The sequence below is a fragment of the Cryptotermes secundus genome, unplaced genomic scaffold (genome assembly GCF_002891405.2).
Source record: "Cryptotermes secundus unplaced genomic scaffold, Csec_1.0 scaffold964, whole genome shotgun sequence".
Lineage (NCBI taxonomy): Eukaryota > Metazoa > Arthropoda > Insecta > Blattodea > Kalotermitidae > Cryptotermes > Cryptotermes secundus.
In genome coordinates, this window is record NW_019725428.1 from 1,269,135 (window position 1) to 1,294,150 (window position 25,016).

The 25,016-nt window shown below is 43.6% G+C and overlaps 1 protein-coding gene across 4 annotated transcripts in view; it reads left to right on the forward strand.

Annotated features, from left to right (window-relative positions):
• Positions 1-25,016, forward strand: part of LOC111863422 — a 357,450-nt gene that overhangs the window by 221,517 nt on the left and 110,917 nt on the right. The window lies entirely within an intron of this gene.

A 25,016-nucleotide genomic window follows, 5' to 3' on the forward strand; every position in this document is an offset into this window, starting at 1 on the left:
TCATAATTACGATTACAGTCACTTTGAAATAATGCCTTGTAGACGATGCGACCCGACTAGTCCGTCATCTCTCACCTTTTGTCTTCAACGGTTATTCACTCTTCCACCAATATTCAAGGTGGAGTGTCTTTGCTGTTAGTCCTTGGCTCTGCTGGTTTTCTTTGATCTTTCTCTGATCTGCTCATATCTCTCTGATCTGACCTGTTCTCAATTCTCCTTTGGTCTCCTGGTCTGATAACTTTGTTATTTAAGTTAAAATTTATAAACCAAGTAGGTTCATAAATTTTAACTTAAATAACAAAGTTTTAAAAACTTTAATATACCAAGAAAGCTGCTGTAGTTGTGGAAAAGTTGGATTTTGTATATATTGTGCATTACAAACATTGTATGTATATTGTATATGTATTTTAACACTGAAAACACCCATTGTCATAGTAGTTTTCAAAAAGTATCGATGTCCCTCTGATGATGGTCTATAGGGACCGAAACATGTAAGGGTGTTAAGTTTTCAAGTAGTAAAAACTTCAATACTCACACTGGACAGAGTTGTCTTGTCTTTGTAATTTGTTTGTGTGACGGACCAGAATGAAACAAATCAAATTTATTTGTGTTTCTTTAAAGAGTTTTGTAATTTTCTTTGTTGCTTTACCACTATATATGAAAGTGGCCGATTTGGCTTTCTGGTGTTGTGGATTAGTGTTTTTGTTATGTTTGTGAATCTAGTTGCAGACTTACAATCGATGAAAGCGGCCTCCGTAGTCTAGGGGTAACGTTCCCACTTCATGACTCAAGGTACGCGGGTTCAAACCCGGCGGAGGTCGTGGAATTTTTAAGGGCGGAAAAATTCAGGGAACAAGTCCTCCGGGAGGGACTTTAAGCCGTGGGTCCCGTGTCGTAGCTTTACGGCACATAAAAGAACCTCATGTCTCAAGGAGGCCTCTGAGCCAAATTATAAGGACATTTCCCGCCCAACAATAGTCTCTAACGCCTCTGGTAGACGGGGGAAGCATCTAGATACCGCTGAGACAGTAGAGGCCGAACNGCATAATGCACCTGATGACGGCCAGTTAGGCTGAAACAATTTGTGAAATAAAACAGAAAGAAGAAACATCGAAACCTAGCGGACTTTGATCAAGTTGCTCTAGGAGGGATAAGAATAAGAACAGTTTTCAAGCCCAAAAATAAATTTGGAATCAAGTGATGAAATACAGTTTTGAAAAACATCCTATCCACTTTGCATGACAAAACCACAGCAGATATGGAGCTGGTCTAAGGATTTTGACCAGAACACTGTGGCTGCTAGAGCAGTTATCAGCTCAGATGCCAAGTTGCAAATGGATTAATCTTGCTTCTCAGTGTGCTTGCTAGTTCAGGCAGGTAAAAGGAGCCAGGGGGGTAGGGGAAAAGCACTGTTGTACAAGAAAGTGGCTACTTGCTGCTTTGTAAATTAATATACCAAGAGCTGACAATGTATGTCTTACATCCACATCGTCGTCGTCGTCGTCGTCGTCGTCATCATCATCATCATCATCATTATTGTTGTCGTCGTTTCCAGTGTTGGGCCCATGGAAGCTGTTAAGGATATTATGAAAGGGAATGCTTTTATCGTTTCAGATGTTTTCTCATCTTTTCTCTGCGGTTGACATTTTAAGATCCTTATGTAGAATCCTGTCAGAGCTCATTCTGTAAAATGCGTTTTCGATTTCCTTCTATAAATTCAATTTTTATATAATGTATAGTTCTCATAATTTAATTTCTTTTATGGAATATATGTTTGTATCCTGCAGTTCTCTAAATGAAACATGTTTCTGCTGATATTAGTCTTCTCTTATCCGTTCTTATTGTCCACTGTCTTCACTCAGAGAAGTTAAATGTATCAGAAGAGACAGAAATGCAAATTCTTTCTAAGTAATTGTGGCGTACTGTCATGAGTTTCTCTCCAACACGAAGCATGAATACCAGTCTGCCATTTGAACATAACTCAGGATGTATCCATCAGGAACTTCCTTTTCAGAGGATAAACATCTCAAAAGTAAAACCATGCTGCTTCTACAAGTATCTTTTATTTTGCACAATGCAAATTTATCCACTATGTGGTTATGCAGGATATGAATTTGTTATCTGTTCAAATGAAGGAGATTTAGAACAGCATGTTCATAAAGAATTGCTCTCCAGGAGTTGAGTATGCATACAGAAAGTGAATGTTATATTTGTAATTCTGCATTTGTTTACTTTTATTTAATGATTCTTTTTAAAATGTGGTGAAAAGATTATTTTCTAAACAATATATGCTAGAGCCATGATTTTGGCACATAAGTCTAGCACAATATTAGGAGTAACTATACCAAGTTTCTGTTCAGCCCTATTAGTATTTGTAAAGTAAAAGTAAAGTTATCCCTCTGCTTAATTAAACATTAAACATGAAGACATATGGAGGAGTGGAGGTACCATCTCCACCATTCTTAACCTTGCCACTAGATGGAGGTGAGTGGTCAGCTATATGCCCCAGCCACTTTACCCCTGAGCAAACAGCCCCTGATACCTATTAAATAGGATGGTGGACGAGCCCAAGAGCTGGTCTGAATGCCGTGGAGTGGAGAAATGTCTCTTGTCCGTACCGGGAATCGAACCCCAGCTGTCCATTCCATAGCTCTTCACCGTACCGACTGAGATATCCTGGCATCACCCATAATTCGTAACAACATATACCACCAGCCTACGAACACGACATGAAATTGCACCTTCAAAACTACCCCTACAAATTTAATTATTTTCTAAGATTTTAACAATTTTTGAAAATATGGGACAACAGATTTGTACCTTATTGTGCAGATGTTATTACAGAGCACTCAGTTCCTGGTCTAAAGATGGCTGGGTTTTGCATTAGTATGCCTATTTCCTTTTCCCTTACTTTTATTTACAATGTAGTTATGAAGATCCTTAAAGTAATGCTAAAAAGACATGTATAAGAAATTCTAACATATGTTTTATTATCTTTGAGAGAAACCTCCATGGTTTATTGAACTCCCAGAAAAGAGTCGTTGTTCTAGTGCAGTTTCAGTGGAAGAACCTATATTTTAAAAGGGGGAAATGACTAAAAGCTGCAAGCAGATAAAAATGGATTGAAAGTATGAGTAGGCATGTACTGGTAGTTAGGAGGAACGTACTGCTTCCATCTTCAAGGCCGAAGAGTGAGCCAAGGAAGCAGACAACAGTGCTCAGTCCTTGCTTCTTGCTGGTACTTGTTTATTCATGATTGCTTGGCTTCTTCCACCCTGAAGATGTAGGCAGTATGATCCATCGAAACATTGCTGAACTTCAACCAGACTACAGACCATGCTTGCTGCTTGCTTCCTATAAGTTCTTGGCGTAATATTTATGTCTAAAAATGAAGGCAACACATTTCTGCAAAACATCGATAAGCTAGCAGACTACACGGCGTCACATGCAAGAAAGTTACTGTAAATAAAATCTGGGAATCCATGAGTTGAATCACAGTGGCACCCATGACTGTTAGGTGTGACCATGGTTCACTACACTCATGAAAGGCTAACAGACTCTGCAGGGTCAGTTTGGGGAACTGGTATTGGACAGTGTTGTCCTGTAGCGTTCATCATGGAACCGGTTCGAGCTGCAACCCATCCAAAGAACAAAGTATGACAGGAATTCCAATCTTTGTGCCATGTGATATAAGCTTTACTGTTCTTCCTTGAAGGTATACCTCCCGCTCAACTTTTCTATAAAATTTGAACAGCAGGCCTATCTGGTATACCCCACGCGTATATCTATCGCGAACTGTTATAGTTTGGGGGAGATATAATTCCTACTACAAATTTATCCATAGTAATTTCATGGGAAGTGTAGAGAATATATATATCTATTACGTTAAAATTTATTTAAAAGTTTGTGACGATGGTATATTAATACAGTTATTGTGTTTATCTATCGCCATGTTTTTATTTAGAACACACAACGTTTCGGAGGTCGGATTCTGTCTCCGTCTTCAGGTGGAACCTTCTCAACTGGGCACAGTTGATAGAGCTATTTCCTGTCTCCGGACCTAGTTTCCGAAACGTGTGTTTTAAATAAGAACAGGGCGGTGGATAATGCCCAGAAACATAATAATTGCTTTCAAATTTATTGCTAACAAATAATTAAAAGGACACACGTTGGCAGGTGGGATTGTTTGTAGTGACTATGCACCGGGCCGGACGTTCGAGAAACCTCTGCAGTAGTAAGGTATTTTCGCCATGTGGCTCCATTATCGTAAGGGTATTGGGGGCTGATTCCCCGCGAGCAAAGTGGCCGAGGCGTGAAACTAACCACCCTCCTCCAACAAGTACCGAGCGAAAGAAGGCATGGGGATGTAACGTACATACTCGTACACCGACACACTTGATAAGTATTCACGGTGTGGTCCTTAATAAAGCACAGACACAAATGTACATTTTCCAAAACTTTTTGCATTATACAGTTTTAGCTGATTATTGGCTGTCTTAAAGATTTAAAGTAACGTTGTTCCTGTGCATAATTAAGTAAACACTATGCAACGAAGATGTATGGTGAGGATGGAGGTAAAGCTCCACCATTCTTGGCCTCAAGCATAATAGATCATTGAAGGTCGCAGTACAAGAGCCGGATTATTACCACCTACCCCATATTTTATTCTTAACCTCGACACTAGTTTAAAGTGAGTAATTATTAGCTTCACGCCCTGACCGCTTTACAGCCGGGGAAATAGCCCCCGGTACACATTGGAGAGGGGGCTGGGTGGGCCCCAGAGGCGGTCTGGACGCTGTGAAGAAGAGAAGAATCTTGCCATGCCGGAAATCGAACGCTGGTCCCCCATCCCCTATCCTGTCGTTAATGGTTCTCGTCGTCATGAAGCTGAGCCCTTCTTGAGAAGCTGCCAATTGTGCAGCTACTCAAGAACTTCCCAGCAATTTATGGAACACGAAGGTTCATTACCCTGTTTACAAGAGCCCTCCACCTGTCCCTATCCTGAGCCAGATCAATCGAATCCATACCATCCCATCTCTCTAAGATACATTTTAATATTGTCCACCCACCGACGTCTTAGTCTTCCCAGTGGTCTCCTTTCTTCCGGCTTTCCAACCATTATCCTATATGCATTCATCCTCTCCCCTATTCGTGCTACATGCCCTTCCCACCTCATCCTACTTGACTTGATCATACTAATTATACTTGGAGAAGCTTACACGTTATGAAGCTCCTCATTATGCAGTTTTCTCTAACTTCCTGCCACTTCATGTCTCTTCGGTCCAAATATTCTCAATACCCTGTTCTCAAACACCCTCAGTCTATGGTCCCCCTTAATGTCAAGATACCAAGTTTCACACCCATACAGAACAGCACAGAGGTACTGGTTACTGACCATTAACCCTCTGAAACCAGAATTTTTTAAAATAGCCAACGCCATGGAGTCCTCGAGAAGCCACCAGGTGCTCAAGTACCCAACAGTTTCCCAACATTTTATGGAACCCGAAGGTTTAATCCCGCCACTGGTTCCTACCCTGAGCCAGATTAATCCAGTCCATACTCCTTGTATTTCTCTAAGATCCATCCCACCTACGTCTAGTTCTTCCTAGTGGTCTCGTTCTTTCTGGTTTACCCAACAAAACCCTATATGCAGTCATCATCTCCTTATCCGTACCACGTGCCCTGCCCATCTCATCCATCTTGAGGTGATCAGTCGTGTATTTAAATACTGTATTGTAACGATTTGATGAACGCGTTGCCAGGTAACAGCTCTGTAGCACGCAATAATAGATAAGGCTGTGTTTACTGTGTAGTCCGTGCCATCCAACAATAGAGGGGCTGTATTTTCTGTGCATGGTCCCTGCCGACAGGATATTAGAGAATACGGGAATGGAAATTGACTTGACCGGGGGGATATAATACGGGGACTCGGACTTGGACTTGGACGTATGAACGAGACCGGTGTGGAGGCGGAGTCGAATACCTCCACCGTGACCCTGCGAGTCGTAGGAGGCGACGAAAAGGGAAGTCTCAAATCTGAGACAGTAAAATATGGTCGCGAGTCTCAAGGGACTCGGACCCGAGAAAGACTGCGCTGGCAAGGACCAGCACCATATATAGAAGACAGATCCGTGCTCTCGTCAGAGAGGGCGCCCCACAAAAGCAAGGTCGTAAATGTCAAAGAGTAATAAATATCTGGTCATGAACCCCAGATGGGGCTCGACACCAAGATTTACTGACTGACTGACCGTCAGTCGCAATGTGACTTCGACTTCGACTTCGAAATTGACTTGACTTGAGTTCCGAAGTTCCAAGGGAACAGCAGTGTGGCCAGAAGAAAGGTTAGAAGACTTAGTGTGTGACGTTACATGTGTTGTAGTACATCAATATTGGGAATGTGTAATTTAGTGAGACTTTTATAGTTCCTGTGTTATAAATCCGTTGCCAGGAAACGGATAGTGAAGACTAGTGGAGATAGACTGAGAAGATTAGTGTGGAGTAATTGTAAATTATGTAAATCAGTAACAGTGTAATATTTTTTTTGTAGTTACGACCTATAAGTGATTATTAAATCCAATTACCCATCCGAACCCTCGTCTTAGTCACTGATACACGTGACAGTATAACATTTGAGTTTGTAACTTACAGGTAACGCGTTGCGTCACTATTAAGAAGACCACCCGGTTAATGCTTTCAAGGAAACAGTCGATGTTAAGTGTGGGACCCATACGAAATAAACATTGGGCCTCTGAAGATGCGTCGTCATTAGTAGATCGTTTCGCCATGATGTAGAAAGTGCTCAGTTCAAGTCTTGGCCAGGAAACCATAATATCTCCGCTTTTATGCCTACTGAGTGTATTTATGCGTTTTATATTAATATTACCATAAATAACGATTATCTCCCTAAGCAACATTAAGGAATGGCCTTTGTAATGGAGGGGGCTGTGTGTTTTCTGTGAGGTTGGATCTGAACTCTTATGTACGTATTACGTAGATAAATTTCAGGCTTCTATATACTTCACACGCTCTCCTTCCGATCTGGATCTTCAGAATTAGACCTCATTTATGTGAATCACAGAATTATCTCTTTCAAATTGTCCGGTTCGCTGTATATTCAGAAAATAAAAATTCTGCTGACCATATTTGAAGCCACGTCAGTCTTCAAAGGGTTAATTATTTTATGGATGTATCGGCCAGAACAAATAAATGCGTCACACTATATAGGTTGGAAGTTTGCAAGTTGTGTCGTAATTGCTGCTAATTCATTGTCAGTTACTGTACTTTCTCCAAAAACAAATTGTCAGAAGCACGGCCAGTGTGATCTTCACTGAACAGGGAACTTTGTTTTAATTGAATGTTCTGTGCCCGGTTTCGTGTTTGTGCAGGCATGAAGAGAAGCGGCTGATGTGCAAGCCTGAATAACATCTATTAAATTCTGTTCTCTAGTTTATTAAAAACATTCACTTTTTTTTTTTTGCAAACGTTTTCCATACTTTTGTGCCGTTGTACCTTAGTCATACATTAAATTACTGGACCGTAGATCGGAGAGTCGGAAAGGTCTGTTGAAGTAACCACAGGCCGGAGGGTTTCGCAAATACAGAATTTCTCGTTGACAAAATTAAAATTATAAGACTATGTGCTAACTATTCTATTCTGCATAAAGTAATATATTATAACTTACTGTCTGAACAAACGGTTCTCTATAAGAACATTCGCCTTCTTTACTCTAGATGCCATCGAACAAGACGGTGTAGCACAAATACTCACCGTCTCATACTCAAGAGACGCTGAGTACGAATATCGACTATCTTCAGTGAAGTTCTCCGTGGTGTTCCTCAGTTCCTCCAGGCAAAATCCAAAATAGTGTCGGTCACAGTGGCCGCGCGGTCTGAGACATGAACTGTCTTCGCCTGCTTAAAGACTAGGATCGTGGGTTCGAACCCAACTCGAGGCAGTGGATTTTTGTTTGTGTTTGTGCTCTCCTGTATAGGTAGCGACCTTGCAATGGGCTGGTCCCCCGTCTAAGGAGTCTCACCGACTGACTTAGAATTAAGAAACTGAAGCGAAACAAAAAACGTTTCACAGATGGCTATGCTCCAGAGGGAGCAACGGGAAATATGACTGTAATTCCAGGGTAATGCCTCAATTAGGCCACAACCACTTCCTTCAAGTTCTTCATCAAATTAACCATTCACCAATCATCCTACCATTCTGTGCCATGCAGTCTGGGCCACTGACACTGTTACAAATTCAGCTACAAAAACATACATTTGTTACTTTCACTGGAAACCCTGGGGCATATAATTACTGTTTAATTACGAGCAAAATAAACTGTTCTTTTCTTGAACAAAACTATGCTAATCACTCTTTGATGACGTAATGAGTATGAGTTAGTTTAGAACATAGACAAAGGTAGCAGCTTCAGGGTAGCTTTATCTTTTACCAAAATCTAACGTACAACACAAGATGTCTCATTACAAAACGGTTAATTTGCTAATTAAAAATGAGAGATCTAGTTATTTACTTAGTTCGTAAGTTTTTTTTCTTTTTTTCCTTGGCACTACAGATCCAGTGGGCCTAGGCCTACCTCCATGAACTTCTCCGTTCACTTCGGTTTTTCTAGATCTTACACATTCGGTAGGACTCCTTGGGCGGGTGATCGGCTCGTCGCAAGGCCTCTACCTGTACACAAACACAGAAAAACGCACACACACAAACTACACATCCATGCCTTGAGTGGGATTCGAACCCACGATCCCGATTTCCAAGCGAGCGAAGACAGTACATGCCTTAGACCGCTCGGCTACCGTGACCGGCAGTTCGTAAGTTTAGCATTTTAGTTTTTTTATTGCTAGTGGGTTGGGACTAAGTCCCTTGTACTGCGACCACTTCTGGCCTATTTTACCAGCCCCAGATGATAGTTGAAGGTGATTGTGGAGCAATTGGTGGAATGAAGATTGACAGGGGAAACCAAAGTACTCGGAGAAAACCTGCCCCAGCCCCACTTTGTCCACCACAAATCCCACTTGACCACACTCGGGATCGAACCCAGGCCGCCGCGGTGGGAAGCCAGCGACTAACGGCTTGAGCTGTGGAGCTATTTTGTTAGTTGGTCAGAGTTTGTCAGTTACGACTTCGTTAAGTTACATGTCTCCATTGAAATAACTTGCTTGCTGAAATATTCAAGACACGGAGGAGTAATATTTGGACGTCACAAGTAGAAGTTGGTGTATAACTGGACAAAATGCATATTGAGGAGTATCGTGTGAACTGTTACATTTTGGGATACGGCGAAAATAATGTGGGTGGAGGAAACTATAAATTCATGCAGAATTTTGTCCAGAAGAGACCGCTTGAAAACCTAAACGCAGACGGGAGGAATTGTGTGTGGTTGGGGGGGGGGGGGGGGGCAAGCCTGGCATCTGCCTTTTAAATCTGGAATTAAAAAGAGAAAGAAATACGCGAAATAGTTGTACCAAAAATTAAAATTAAGAGAATCGGTGCTCAATGTTCTCTTCTATCAGTGAAGTGTTCTTACATGTCTTAAATGTAAAGGTAAGTTTGTAAGGACATTTCTACCTGCTCCCTTAAGAAAAATTTTGGCTGTGGCCATGGATGGGAAGATGATACAAAGCGGATCTTTTGGAAGTAGAATGTGTTTAGTTTGTAGTAAGGTCCGCTGGCTGGCTCTTATGAACACCATAGTGAAGGTTTGGATTCTCTGAAGCATGTTGTGTGTTCTTAAGCACTTGAGTATGTATTTATTTGGTTAACTCTGTAACACCCAATGGTTACTCTGTACCACCTACTTTAACATCATACACTCTGCATTGTGCCCATAGTGCATGTTTATTTCGTATGGTCTCTGGTAAACCGCGATTTGGCGGGCCGCGCCATAGCTCAAGCGGTTAGTCCCTGGCTTCCCACCGCGGCGGCCCGGGTTCGATCCCGGGTCTGGTGAAGTGGGATTTGTGGTGGACAAAGTGGCCCTGGGGCAGGTTTTCTCCGAGTACTTCGGTTTCCCGTGTCAATCTTCATTCCACCAATTGCTCCACAATCACCCTCACCTATCATCTGGGGCTGGTACAATAGGCCAGAAGTGGCCGCAGTACAAGGGACTTTGTCCCACCCCACTAGCAATAAAAAACCGCGATTGAATCCCGAAACAGCTTTAACTGGCTGGTCTTTGTAGTGGAGACGTAATGTGTTTCCCGTGAGGTTCGAACTGAATTATACTGTTTAAAAGAAATTCTGTCTTTAGTCCTTCCCGTGTGGATGTGGGATTTGAGTACCTGAACCGTAGCCCTAAGAGTCGTAGGAGGCGACAAAAAGGGGAGTCTCGAATCTGAGACAGTAAAATGTGGTAGCGAGCCTCATGGGACTCGGACGCGAGAATGACATACTCGTCCTCTCTTCAGAGAGACCTCCCCACATTAACAAACCCGCAATTGTCTGTCAGTAATAAAAATCTGGTCGTAAGCCCCAGATGGGTGCTTTATTCCAAGACAGACAGGCCGACTGATCGTCGGTCGTAACATAGGACGCGACTCTGTCTTGAAAGAGTTAATATACTAGAGTTGCTACTATGCTATAATCGAAGTGATTCGGATTGGAATATAAGGTTTCTGCAAAATAAACAAAAGTTTCCCCTGCGGTCAGCTGTTTCGCTTCAATTTACACCTCCTTGAAACAAGTGCCTTGAGTGACTCACATGCTGCTGTTAACTGGTTGGCTGGTTCACTACTGAGTCATGCGCTGTGGGTCCAGCGTCCGTCCGTGCCATAGTACCGGCTGGAGTTCGTGCGTTAACGCGTTTGCGTGTGAATTATAACGATGTGCGTGAGTGAACTGAAGTGTAAGTTAAGATCGAAATGGTGCAAGGAGCACGTGTTGAAAGCCACTGAAGAGGGTGAGCAACGTAATCCGCCTGTTATTAAGATAATACAGAATTTGTGGCAAAGTTACAGACCAATTTTTTGTCGAGAAGATAACTTCGTACATTTATCGAGCATGTGGCTGATTTATATTCAGTGTAAAGGTAGAATTTGTGGATTGGATTTATGATGTTGTGGATATGATCACATGAATGCGTGTTCTAGAGTTTTTACCTTGTAAATGACATGGATATTGTCACATTTAGGGGGTTAGAGTGACTAATATTAATGGGTTCTGGATTTGATGATCGGGTTTATCGGCATTTCTTTAAAATTACAGTTGATTATAACAGTTCACACATTGAACTCCTTCTTGATAACGAATTTCTCACTGTTGTCTGCATCTCGGACTGGTCCCTGGTCTCTCGAATTCTGGTTCTCTGCATCTATCCTCGAGTCCTAAGTTACGACCGAGGTTAGTGTGCCTTGGAATGAAGCACCCATCTGGGGCTTACGACCAGATCTTTGTTACTGTCTGACAGTTGCGGGTTTGTTGATGAGGGGCGCTGTCTGGCGAGAGTAAAGGTGTGTCGCTTACAGTTGCTGCTGGTCCTCGACAGCGCAGTCATTCTCTGCTCCGAGTCCCGTGGGACTCACGACCATATTTTACTGTCTCAGATTCGAGGCTACGATGCAGGTATTCGACCCCTTCTCCACACGGGATGGATCTCTTCTCGCTTCATAACTTCGAGAGAACCGGAAATAAATCACTGCCTTTAAGGGTTAGACTGCTGTTCTGTGCCGGACACGCCTGTGGTAAACAAATCCGTTGTCCAGCAATGGACGTCTATTCTCGTTGACAGCGTAACGTTCGGGAACGTGCTTAGCTAACAGTTGCCTAGCAATGCGTCACAGTATTTTGGTGGGAGTGTTGCGTTACGTAGACAGCGTGACGAGTTGAAGAGCCATGAAGTTAGAGTTCGTAGTGAACTGACGTTTCGGAGGAACAGAAGATAGAACTCTTCCTAACCACTGCCATGATAACCTCAGATCGTATACAGACACGAAGGCTATTTACAGTTTCAGTAATTCTCTTTTTCGGCTGCGCGATAGCTCAAGCGGTTAGTCGCTGGCATTCGTCCGCGGCGGCCCGGGTTCGATCCCGGGTCTGGTCAGGTGGGATTTGTGGTGGACAAAGTGGCGCTGGGGCAGGTTTTCTCCGAGTACTTCGCTTTCCCCTACCAGTCTTCATTCAACCAATTGTTCCACAATCACCCTCACCTATGATCTGGGGCTGGTACGATAGGCCAGAAGTGGCCGCAGTCCCACCCCACCAGCATTAAAAAAATCTTTTTTTGCTGTACCCTTCTTTAACCTTTTGAAGTATATGTACCACCTGCTGTAATGTTCGGCAATAATGATCATCAATCATCATCATCATCATCATCATCATCATTCATCATCATTATCATTTAGTGGCTTTCCACTTTATATGAGATTCGTGATGGACGAACTGACACTGAAGAAAGCTTCTAGTCATCATTTCACTGTTGCTCAATATTCAACTGTGACCGCCCCGTGAGGCGAGCGATAGGTCTGAGCAGGCAGCGCGTTATCACATTCTCGGGCTTTGAGCTTGGAGTGTTTGTGTGTGTGTGTGTATATATATATATATATAAACACACACACAATCATATAAATAGAGCACTTATATTCGTTCTGTACCATAGGTTTTGATATCTAAACCGACTTGTAGATAACGTTGCTGGGCAGTGTTACCAGCTGACTTGTTGCGGTGTTGCATTTAGACTTCCGTGTTTGAACCTGCGGGGTACGGTGATTGAGTAGTTCAAGGTTCAGCGGTTTTATTCGTCAATTTATGCTAAACGGAACTACGCTCTGCAGCTTAATGCCGCAGCCCTCTACGTTCTAGATATTTATTGTACTAAATTATTCACGCTAGACTGTCTTGTGGTTGAGCGACAGAATAAGTGATAATCAGTATGTATTTCCGGTATAGCTTCATTCTCGGAATTTAAATGAGAATCGAGTAGTACTACCCTCTGGGATGTAACGACATATAATCTGTTAGAAGTTCACCGACGTTTCGCAGGAATATTCTGCCTGTGTCTTCAGGATCGGAAAAGATATGTTAAGAACAGCGAGAACAAGAAATAGCAAACAGCTCAGATGACCTTGTTTGAATCTGAGGTTCTCCCAGCTATGACTGTGGGTCCTGTCCTCTAGGATGTGATGCCGTGTAGTCTGATATAAATTCGCTTACGTTTTGGAGGTACCTACCGCCTCCATCTTCAGGGTCGAAGTTAGAATGGGAAGAGCAAGAAGTTATCTGCAAAAAGAGCTCAGCTTGCTTGGGTTAACGGCCTTCCTTTTGGAGTTGTTACCAGGTGTTCTTATATCCTGGAAGGTTTTTCGGAATGAGTTGCCGTGGATTATTCCAAAAAGCATCCCTATATTTTACTTGAAGTTATAATATTGGAATTAGGGACAGGCCAATGTACTTGATCATCGTTTTGAATTGGAGATCTTCATAATTAAACCCAAACCTGCTCGGTTACTTCTGGTGTGGATTGTCAAGGTCGTGTCGACTTCGCTGTAGATACCAAAGTGTTACGTCAAGTTTAGTGTCATGGTTGTCGCAGCGCACTTACACTTTCCATGGTGGTTAAACACTTGTTGGATAATCTGTAAGATATATTACATCCGGGACACATTCCGCACGTGAAAGTCCTTAAACTTGAAGACGTCATCAACGTGAAGCTTCCAAGTAAGAAAGTTACTCATTATGGAATGGAGTCTTTTTTTTTTTTTTTTTTCANCACAGCCTAACTCCATTCTTGCCACTCTTCCGCAGTTGACAGTTCCGAAGACTCGACTCAATCAATTCCTCTGCTCCCAAGCTCATATCCTGGCAGACTGGCGTCTCGCAACTCCACTCTTCTCAACTACTGCTACCCTTCTACTACTTCTCTCACTACTCCGTCCCAAAGTCAAAGTCACATGGCGACTGACGGTCGGTCAGTCAGTAAGTCTTGGTGTCGAGCCCCACCAGATATTTATTACTGTTTGACAGTTACGGTTTTGTTTTTGTGGGGCGACGAGAGGACGGGCCTGTCTTCTGTATATGCTGTTGGCCCAAACCAGTGCAGTCTTTCTCTGGTCCGAGTCCCTTGGGACTTGTGACCATATTTTACTGTCTCAGATTTTAGACTTTCCTTTTCGTCGCCTCTTACGACTCGCAGGGTCACGCTGGAGGTATTCGACCCTGCCTCAACACCGGTTCATCTCCTCCGTCCCATCCTCTATGTCGTTTTATAACACCTCGGCACGGACTGCACAGAAAACGTAGCATTTGTGTTAAGAAAGAGTGTTTACTTGTCCGTTACTTAGCAATGGACATCCTGTTGCATGCATACGCTTCGCGGGAAGGTTTTTACCGAGTTGTTGCCTAGCAATGAGTATACAAGTCACAATACGTTATTTTACGTAATCATTATTTTCAAAGCCTCGCTGCGCATTTAGAAAAAGCCCAGTGGTGTGCTGCGGCACACAGGTTGAGAACCACTACACTACGCTGACCTCTCATCTGCATCTAGTGCCCAGGTTGGGAGCGTTACAAATATTCCATACATCTTAATGACGTGTTTAAATGAGACACAGTGACAAGTTAACCCTTACGTTTTCGTACGCTCTTATTTTCTGCTACGCCTAAATGAATTAAAGTCGGCAGACGAGTGACGGTGTGGACTGGATGCTGCCAGGCAAAACACAAGAGGCGAGAATCTTTGCTTTAAAAGACGTTGCTTTCCAGGAAGAAGCTCTTTGTTTCAATTTGATTTCCCTACTGAGGAGAACAGTGTTGCGGCCATGAGAGGGGACGTATTCCTCTTCACAGATCTTATTGTCCCAGGCTGTCATCTTCTTCCCCCTCCCGGGGATATGGATGGCCATTTTCCTTGCAGCCTCCCGATGTCCTAGCTCGGGCGGTTAGTCCTCGGCCTCCCACTCCAGCGGCCTGGGATCTATCCTAGGCCAGTTCGTGTGAGATATGTTGGGGGAAAGTGGTGCTGGGATGGTTCTCTTTGGACTTATGCCTCCCGCGCCTGTTCTCATTCATCAAATTGCTCGACATTCATTAATTATCCGATGCTATATAGTTTTGATACACCGTCGTTAAAGAACCAGCTTCATGGCTTAGTCTCTTTACCTGCTGGGGAAAGAGCCCCCGATAGCCGTTGGATTGGAGGCTGGATGGGCACCAGAGCTGGACTGGAAGGGTATGGAGAAGGAAAAATATCTTGCCCCCGTCGAGAATAGATCCCCGGGCGTCCAACCCGTAGTCCGTAGGTATACCGACCGGGCTATCCCTTAACATATCGTATATACGAAGTTGAATGCGAGGTTCTGTGTCCTGTCTGCTATTTGCTTCAAGACCTACCCACCTCTAAGACTCTCCTGTCACGTGGTTCCCTAACGCATGGGGGCGCGCTGCTTATGAAGAAGCTTGCCTACATATGGTCTGTCTCACTGAGTTATGTTAATAGAGTATTTATTGCTGCCTTTAACGACCTTTTTAGCACTTCACAGTTTTGAGCAGTTTTTTTTTTTTAGTAATTTTATGCTGGATTTTGTAAAGGGCATCTCAGTCGGTATACCTGCTGTCTGGATATCAGGGGTTTGATTCCTGTAGGGGCAAGAGATTTATGTATCTCTACTCCACAGCGTCCAGACCTTCGCTAGGGCCCACCCAGCCTCCTATCCTTTGGCTACTGGGCGCTCTTTCTGCGGAAGTAAATCAGCCGGGGCGTGAAGTTGAACACCAGAATGGTGGAGCTATACCTCCACTCGCCCGCAAGTCTTTAGGGTGATACATCCTGAACTTTATCCAGTCGCATATAGCCATCAATGCTGACGCTCCTGTAACCATGTACGTACATACACACATACGTGAAGAAACTTGTTGGTGTGAGGAAGCAGATGATGTACCCAAAGATTTCGCAACTTGAAAGTCTTCCTTATAAGTTAATTCCAATGTAAATGAGTTGTATTCATAAGCTTATACACAGTACTTCTGTTTAGAAAAAACCGCCCACAGATAAGCCGTCATAATAAGGGAAAGGTGACCGTTGTGAGCGCTTAATGTCAGCTAACATGACATTACCGTTTTCTGTGTGGGCTGGGCAGTGCTGCATTCCACTGCCGAGTTTTTACGCTTGCTCTTCATGTGAATCGCCTTATTTGATATCATGTATCCATTTAGAAAGTGCGAAGGCCTTTACTTTGTGCCTTACACGCCACTATATGCTTCATCATGTCCTTATATCCTTACTGCACCGTGCCACGTTCTTAAAGTTATTAATAGAACCCTAAGTAATATCCTAAACTCCGATTGGTTAGGTGGGTGCCTTGTCACCACCAGAAGGTAAGAACTCTTCAACGGTTGCTGTAATACCAGATAATTGAATATATTCAGGGAGGCTAATGTAAGGTAAGGTAAAGTTGTCCCTATGCTTAACTAATTAAGCACTACGCCATGAAGGCGTATGGGTGAGCGGATGTATAGGCCCACTTTTCCTTGACCTCGGCAGTAGTTGGAGGTGAGTGATCAGCTTTACTTGTCGGCCGCTTAACCCCCGGGGAAAGAGCACCCGGTACCCACTGCATAGGAGGCTGGGTTGACTTCATAGCCGGTCTGGACCCCGTGGAGAAATGAAAATGCCCTCACCGGGACTCGAGCTCACACCCCTTGGTCGTCCAATTCCGTAGCGCAGTCGCTACACCGACTACGCTATCCCAGCTCTCAGAAAAGCTAAGGCTAAATTAAAGTCCCGTGAAGGCAGAGGAAGGCATGGAGGCGCATTGGAATACCTCCACCGTAGCCCTGCTTGTCGTAGAAGGCGACGAAAAGGGAACCCGGCGCTACCCTGTCCCTGGCGGACATAAATACCGGTACCTGGTCCTCTAGGTTGGGGGTTGGACGCAAGGCTGACGTCCTTGCTCACTCACTCATGGAGCTGAGTCCTTGAGAAACTGCCAATTCTGCAGCTACGCAAGAACTTCCCAGCATTTTATGGCACACGACGGTTCATTACCGAGTTCACAAGAGCCCTCCACTGGTCCCTATCCTGAGCCAGACCAATCCAATCCATAGCATCCAATTCTGTTTGTCTAAGATCAAGTTTTATATTGTTCACCCACATACGTCTTGGTCTTCCCAGTGCTCTCCTTCCTTCCGGCTTTCCCACCAATATCCCATATGTATTCCTCTTCTCCCCCATTCGTGCAACATGCCCTGCCCACCTAATCCTCCTTGACTTGATCATTCTAATTATACTTGGAGAAGTGTACAAGTTATGAAGCTCCTCATTATGCAGTTTTCTCCAACCTCCTACCACTTCATCTCTCTTCGGTCCAAATAACTACCTTGCTCTGTAAAAAAAAATATTTTTGCGAAGTCCAAAGGAGTGAAAACTGGATGGTCTGCTTCAAGACAAATCTGGCAGAATCTTCAAAGAAGGCTGTTTTGCCAAAGATGACGATGAATTGAAAACATAGGTTAGAACGGGTGGGGGAGGGGCTTGTGTGGCAATGAGATTGGTCTGCAGAACAGGTGGTCATGATCTCCTATTAAATGGAATGCCAGTTGCAGGCTCCGCGCTGCTGCAGTCCGCGTATGGAATCCAGACATCTACTGCGTGACATTTCATAGTCTGGCGCGCTCCGTGAACTGTGAAGAATAAGTAAGTTTCTGTTGGTGAAATTACAGCATGAAGTTTACTGTCTCCTAGAGGTAAAAAACGTTAAAGCTCTCCGTGTAGCAGGCCGTGGAGATCCATAGGTTTGCGAGGCGTCGAGGCTCCCACATTTTATAGACAATCGGGTCACAAATGGCGGCAAGATTGTCAGCCTTACGCGCCGGCCGCCCTTTACCCCCAGGAAGATACCTGGTACTCATTTCCGTTAGATGCTGAGTCGACCCCAGGGCCATACTGCGGCTGGAAGGATTAGGTCAACCGAAAACTCCAACACCTCGTCGGGAATCGAACCGCGAACTTCCGGCTTGTAACATAGTGTCTCAACCAACTACGCTGTGAGTCTATATAATCTAGAATATATTCACTTTCGTGTCTGATGTGCATGCTGCTTCCATCTTCAGGATATAAGAATCTCCTACCATGAGGAAGGAAGCAGAATGTTCCTCCGATCATCGTCAAACCTTTCTGAAACTACGCAGCGGTATTCCATACAAGACAATACCGTTGAAGTTGGCCCTACTCATATTGCTCCACACCATGAATACGTGTGGAGAAGTGGAGGTATAGTTCCAGACATTCTGTTATTTACTTATGGTTTATTTATTGACGCTATCAGTATTCAGATTATATAACATGTAGTCAAACTGTGACTCGCGAGTCAAGTCCTGCTCGTTTCAGCCGTTAATGCGATTTGCAAAAAGATAATTAATCCCATTTTTTATAAATGGATTAAATATAGAAAATTTCTTTATGGAAATCGTGTACCCAAATAGCTATGCCGAACTCCTGAATATTTGCAATACTGCTTCGAAGTTCAGTATGTTTTGGCAACCCTGTTCTATAGCATCCATTGGCAGGATGAGTATAGGTTAAATAGTTGGGAGGAGTGTGGACGCAATGGATCATGGTCTAATGTGATGTACCGTCATGACATTTTCTTGTAGAGATTGAGGAACAACAGAAAATCTCACAATGGCCGCTATCCTCCTCGAGATTCGAACCATACATATCACAAATAGACTTTAAAGGATTCTGACGATGGTGTATGCTGTATAGAACTATAAGGTTTGTAAGATTTGAGGCTTTCACGGCGGTGACTATGAAGAAAGCAGTCTTCTGGGATTTGGCACCGTGTATAAGTGGTGTTAACACCACTTATACACGGTGCCAAATCCCAGAAGACTGCTTTCTTCATAGTCACCGCCGTGAAAGCCTCAAATCTTACAAANCACGATTACAAGACTACGTCATTGTTATACTAACTTCATGGAGCTCAGGCATTCTTGAGAAGCCGCCAATTGTGCAGCTGCTCAAGAACTTACCAGCATTTTATGGAACCCGAAGGTTCATCACCGTGTTCACAAGAGCCCTCCAGTGGTCCCTCCTGTCCTGAGCCAGATCGATCCAGCCCATACCACTCCATCCGGTCTCTCTAAGATCCATTTTAATATTGTCCACCCTCCTACGTCTTTGTGTCCCCAGTTGTCTCTTTCCTTCTGGCTTTCCCACCACTATCCTATATGCATTCTTCTCCCCAATTCGTGCTACATGTCCAGCCCATCCCATACTCCTTGACTTGGTCATTTTAATTAAGTTTGGAGAAGAGTACAAGTTATGAAGCTCCTCATTATGCCGTTTTCTCCAGCCTCCCGTCACTTCATCTCTCTTCAGTCCAAATATTCTCCTTAGCGTCCTCAGTCTATATTCCTCCCTTAATGTCTGAGACCAAGTTTGACACCCATACGGATCCATTGTCATACTACAGTTATGTTTTCTTCTTGTTGCTTCAACCTCATCTACGCCCGAAGGTTTCCTAAATACCATTCAGATAAAATGTAAAACTCTTTAGCTTGGAAATCATTTCATTGTTAAGACCCACCTTTGCAGGATTTCACAGGATATCACGAATATACGTGTAAGCTGCCTTGTCGATCCTTTACTTCAATCCGTTATCTAAATTATGTCTGGCAGAAACTAATCTCGCATATCAATTGATTTAGCACATCGAATGATGCACAGAATTGTCTGTTTCTGCCACGGGGATGTGTAGGACACGTGTACTGCTGTGTCGCGCAGACGCGTATAATTGCACTGAAGGGGCAAGCTGCATTCAAGTGTACAGTACCGTTATGGTTTCCTTTAGACGTAAGTGCCTTTGTTCCTGTGCAGGCGGAATTGAACCTGCCGAGCAAGTTTCGAATGTTAACGCCTTTTATATTGCCCTGATGACTTGTCTGTCCCCCTTCTTGGCATCTTCTCCGCGCGACTGAAGGAACACTCTGTACGTACAGATGTATAACATGGCAAAGCGTTATGCTGACCTAGAATAATGGCGAGGGAATCCGATGTTTTGATAAACGCAACGGAGGAAACAGGTACAGTCTGTAACGTATGACAACCGGTATTCCATTTTCGAATCTGAGCATTAGAATTTAAATTTAAAATTGCTTTGATTAGAGGAATTGTAAGATCATTCTTATTTGTAATGCTATATTTCAGCATCCTGTTGCCCTGTATAGATCTCACTTAGGAGCTTTTGTGCCGTCTAACTACATGTTTCGGCCTAATTGACCATCTTCAGGTGTACAGGTTGTTATGATTAAGGATTTTGCCTAACTGACCATCTTCAGATGTACAGGTTGTTATGGTTAAAGATTCTGCTGCTGGCCATCTTCAGATGTACAGGTTGTTATGATTAAAGACTCTGCTGCTGGCCATCTTCAGATGTACAGGTTGTTATGGTTAAAGATTCTGCTGCTGGCCATCTTCAGGTGTACAGGTTGTTATGGTTAAAGATTCTGCTGCTGGCCATCTTCAGGTGTACAGTTTGTGATGGTTAAGAAGTCTGTTGCTGGCCATCTTCAGGTGTACAGGTTGTTATGGTTAAAGATTCTGCTGCTGGCCATCTTCAGGTGTACAGGTTGTGATGGTTAAGAAGTCTGTTGCTGGCCATCTTCAGGTGTACAGGTTGTTATGGTTAAAGATTCTGCTGCTGGCCATCTTCAGGTGTACAGGTTGTTATGGTTAAGGATTCTGCTGCAGGCCATCTTCAGGTGTACAGGTTGTGGTTAACGTTTCTGCTGCTGGCCAGTTAAACCGAAACATGTAGTGTCCTATGAAGGAATACGAAGAATAGTGAACGAGGTTGCACATAGACGGTACGAAAGCTCCAGACTCAGATCTATTTGTAGTCTTTTCTCATAATTTGGTTACACCGCGTGGTTCGGCCCAACAGTAAGCGAACTTTACTTTGATATGCCATGCGTCGCAGGCGAGAAGTCATGGTCATGGAAGTGACTATACATAGGAAGTAAACATTACGTCATGCTTGATAGATTCACCATGAATGTACTTCGCTTTATCGGATTCTACGACTTTCATTTGTTCTATTAACAGTGGTCTGTGACTTTTAAAGGGTAGATATCTTTGTTGAAAAGTTATACTCCAATTACCAAACACCAAATCCGCGTAAAAAGAGAGTAATACATTCCTTAGAAGTCGTTCCTTGAGCTAAAATTCGTAATAATAGATATTTCCAGTTAGTTTATAGGGCGTAACCCTGACCAGATATTAATTATTGCCGTTTGACAGTTACGGTCTTGTTTCTGTGGGGAGCCTTCTCTGACGAGAGGACGGGTCTGTCTTTTGTATATGCTGCTGGACCTTGCCAGCGCAGTCTTTCTCGGGTCCGAGTCCGTTGGTACTCGCGACCGTATTTTACTGTCTCAGAATTGAGACTTCTGTCACCTGAGATAATTCATAAATGTATATAAGCAGTCTGGTACAACAGACCAGTGCGGTCCAAGGTCTTCCAGTTTTCGAATTTTGTTTACACAGTCGGCAGGACACCTTGGACGGGGGTTCAGCGCGTCGCAAGGTCTCTACCTACACAGGACAATACAAGTACAGAAATATCATTGACATACAACCATGTCCCGAGTGGGATTCGAACCCACGATCCTAATGTTCGAAGACATTGAAGACAACTCCTTAAACCCCACGGCCACTGTGATTGACACATTAACAATACAGTACATTCTCGGTAATCCGGCCCTGGGCTAGACCTCAACGTCCAGTAATCCGGCATCAGACGCCAGACAGGCTTCCACGACCTTGTACAGTTTTCTACAGGCAGCAGATGCTCACTTGTGTTCAGTAGAGTTTGACAAACTTAAACGCTCATTAGTGTTTCAGTACTTCAATACTATACATTCCAGTACAGTACTTTACATACAACGATGGGTTTAATGGACCGCCTCTATGGTCTAGTGGTCAGAGTTCCTGGCTACAGATCCAGATGTCCGGGTTCGATTCCCGGCACTACCAGTTTTTCTGAGCAGTAGTGGGTCTAGAACGGGGTCCACTCAGCCTCGTGATGATAATTGACGAGCTCTTTCAAGGAAATAGCGGCTCCGCCCTAGAAACTGAAATTAACGGCCGTGGGGATTTGTTGCTCTGGCCACGCGACGCCCTCTACCCGCTAAAGTTGGCACTAACTTCGCCGACAAGCGGCGGTCGCTCGGTCGGTATAGATCGCTTGCGGAGTTTGTTATGTTTTGTTTTTGTTTGATGGAATTAATGTGTGCTGAAGATGTCCAGTTTTGACAAACGTAAGAATAAAACTTAAGTGCCAAATCGGAAATAGCGAAGAAACTTGACAAAGGTGAAAAACTTGTTAATTTGGCTAAAGAGTACGGTGTTGAACGTTGGCCGCGCCATAGCTCAAGCGGTTAGTCGCTGACTTCCCACTGCGACGGCCCGGGTTCGATCCCGGGTCTGGTCAAGTGGGATTTGTGGTGGACATAGTGGTGCTGGGGCAGGTTTTCTCCGAGTAATTTGGTTTCCCCTGCCAATCTTCATTCCACCAAATTCTCCATCATCATAATCATACGGGGCAGGCTACAATAGGCCAATCAGTGGCCGCCGTGCTGAGTGTTCCCAGCTGGACTCCACCCCCCATTATGCGAAATGGTGTTGGACGTGCTACAATATACATCAGGAAAAATACAAGATTGAGTGTTTTGTGAAAAACTATTGACCCTGTTTTTGTAAAAACGCCTTGAAATCAAGCCCTAAATATTGAATTAATGGAGACTGAGTCCACTTTGTACATCGGTCTATTGTACCAGCCCGGGATGATAAATGAAGAGCGTGGAGCAGTCTTTGGAATGAGAATTGGCAGGGGAAATCGAAGCACTTGGAGAAAACGTGCCACTTTCTCTACCACAAATCCCACATAAGTTGACCTGGGCTCAAACCCGGTGAGAATCCGGCTACTTACTGTCTGAGCTATGGCACAGCTATGTTCTATACCAGCTGATCTGCCCGACTTTGCCGGGGCGTAATGCACACATACGAAGTAAACTGTAAAAGAAAATTAATGATACCCAAAAGTAAACCAAAGTAAATTCAGTCCTGCCAACAGTGCATATTGGAAGAACAAGGTCCTGTATCATAATGCCAGAGTTGGTCGAAATACGGGCAACGCTGTAGGACCAAACTGTATCGTGATGGTTGAATACTTCCCCGTGGGTATTTCAGACATTTCACAACCTCAAATTTTAGCCTGCTTTCCTTGTTTTGAAGAAACTTATGTGGGATCATCATGTTCTCTGTGTGTCTATACAGCTCTCCCTCCCACGCATTAACTTTTGAATAAACTTGGCATGCCTATTGTCACGATTTTCGGATGACTATAAACGGGATTTGGATTGGTAATTAGATTTACTGAACACTTATGGTATCCTAACTACAATAGCGCTGTCGCTAATTTACACACACTACAATTCACTACGCTAAGCCTTTTCAGTCTGCTGTATCTTCGCCGGTTGTCGCCTGGTAACGGCTTTCAACGCCGTAGTTTCCTCAGCTTCCGTGTTCACGTCATTGCTGGCCGGTGACTGTCTCACAACGCTCACAACTAACTCATTGCTCCAACTTTCGACTTTCAACTACATCCCGGGATGGCGGCCATCTCACACAAACCTCCTACTCTTCTCACTCTCTTTTACAGTTGCTGCAGGCCCTTGTCAGCGCAGACATTCTCAGCTCCGAGTCCCGCGGGACCCATGACCACATTTTACTCTCTCAAATTCTAGATTCCTCCGACCCGGAAGTGAGTTCCCTTTTTCGGTCCTCTGGGGGAGTTTCCCCAGTACCAGTTAAATAGGAGGCTGGATGGGTGCCCAGAGCCGGCCTAGAAATTTGCCTTCCGGTAACCGAACTCCTGTCGTTTACTCGCTATACCGTGTGAGCTGATTCATTTTAGATAAGTTACGAAAGTCACTATGAGAGTTGCATGCGTACATCACACTTAATCTAGTGTATTCACAGCAAACTAGCCCCGCATTTCCTGTGTACCTCTGCAGTAGTTTCCTGTGGTGTGGTTTGTGAGCCAGCATGACGCGTCAGATGATAATGTTTGTACAGTTAGTGCAAGAAACCGAGGCCGGATTCTAGTTTTGTGTGAGGGCATGGGAGAAGCAACACGTATTGACAGCGGGTGCACGTGTGTTCGTTGCTAGCTTGTAATTGTATCGGTAAATACTTTCGGCCAGTTATTAAGAGAACCAAGCTTTAACTTACGTATTTGTGACCCAGAATCGCTTAACTGTGGAAACTCAAAACCCACAGTAGCAGTAATTGTGTAATTGCCATGAACTTATGAACGTGTAGTGATGTGTTAACTTCGAAATGTGTTAATGGCTGCTGAATTTAGCTCTTAATGTCAGTCAGTGTTAATGTGTAGAAATGTGCAGTGTAATTTACCGAGTCTGTATCTGTGTTTGTGAAACTTCAAATTTGTTTTGTTTAAAGAAGGGGTTTGAAGTGGCCTTTGGTTCTATGAAGAGAGGAATTCATCTAAATGAGGGCTGTCCAAACCACTGAAAGGTCACACGTTACGTGTATTTTAGTGTATATCCGTACACCGGATTATAGGGGATGAATGTTTTCAAATACACTAGATTACTAGATTGTATCCACATTGCGTAAGGGTCATGTTAGTTATATACTCTCTTAATATTATATTTCAGCATCCTCTTGCATTAAGATATAATTTACAGTCTTTTTTCTATCTATAATGCAACAATATTAATTTAACAAAATTAATTCACACTTAATTCTCTAAATGCTCGCTAAATATTTAAAATGCCATTATAATTATTAAAATGTATGTACATTCACTGTTCATGCTACATATTTGAGCCGCACCGGGCCATCTTCAGGCAACGCATCTTATGAATGAGTCTACTGCACGTGTCTTAATGACTACTGTTTTACCAATTGTACGTGTTTTAGGCTTTCTTAAAAGATGTGGTGCATGAAGATGGCCCGTTGCGGCTGAAACATGTAGCATGAACAGTGA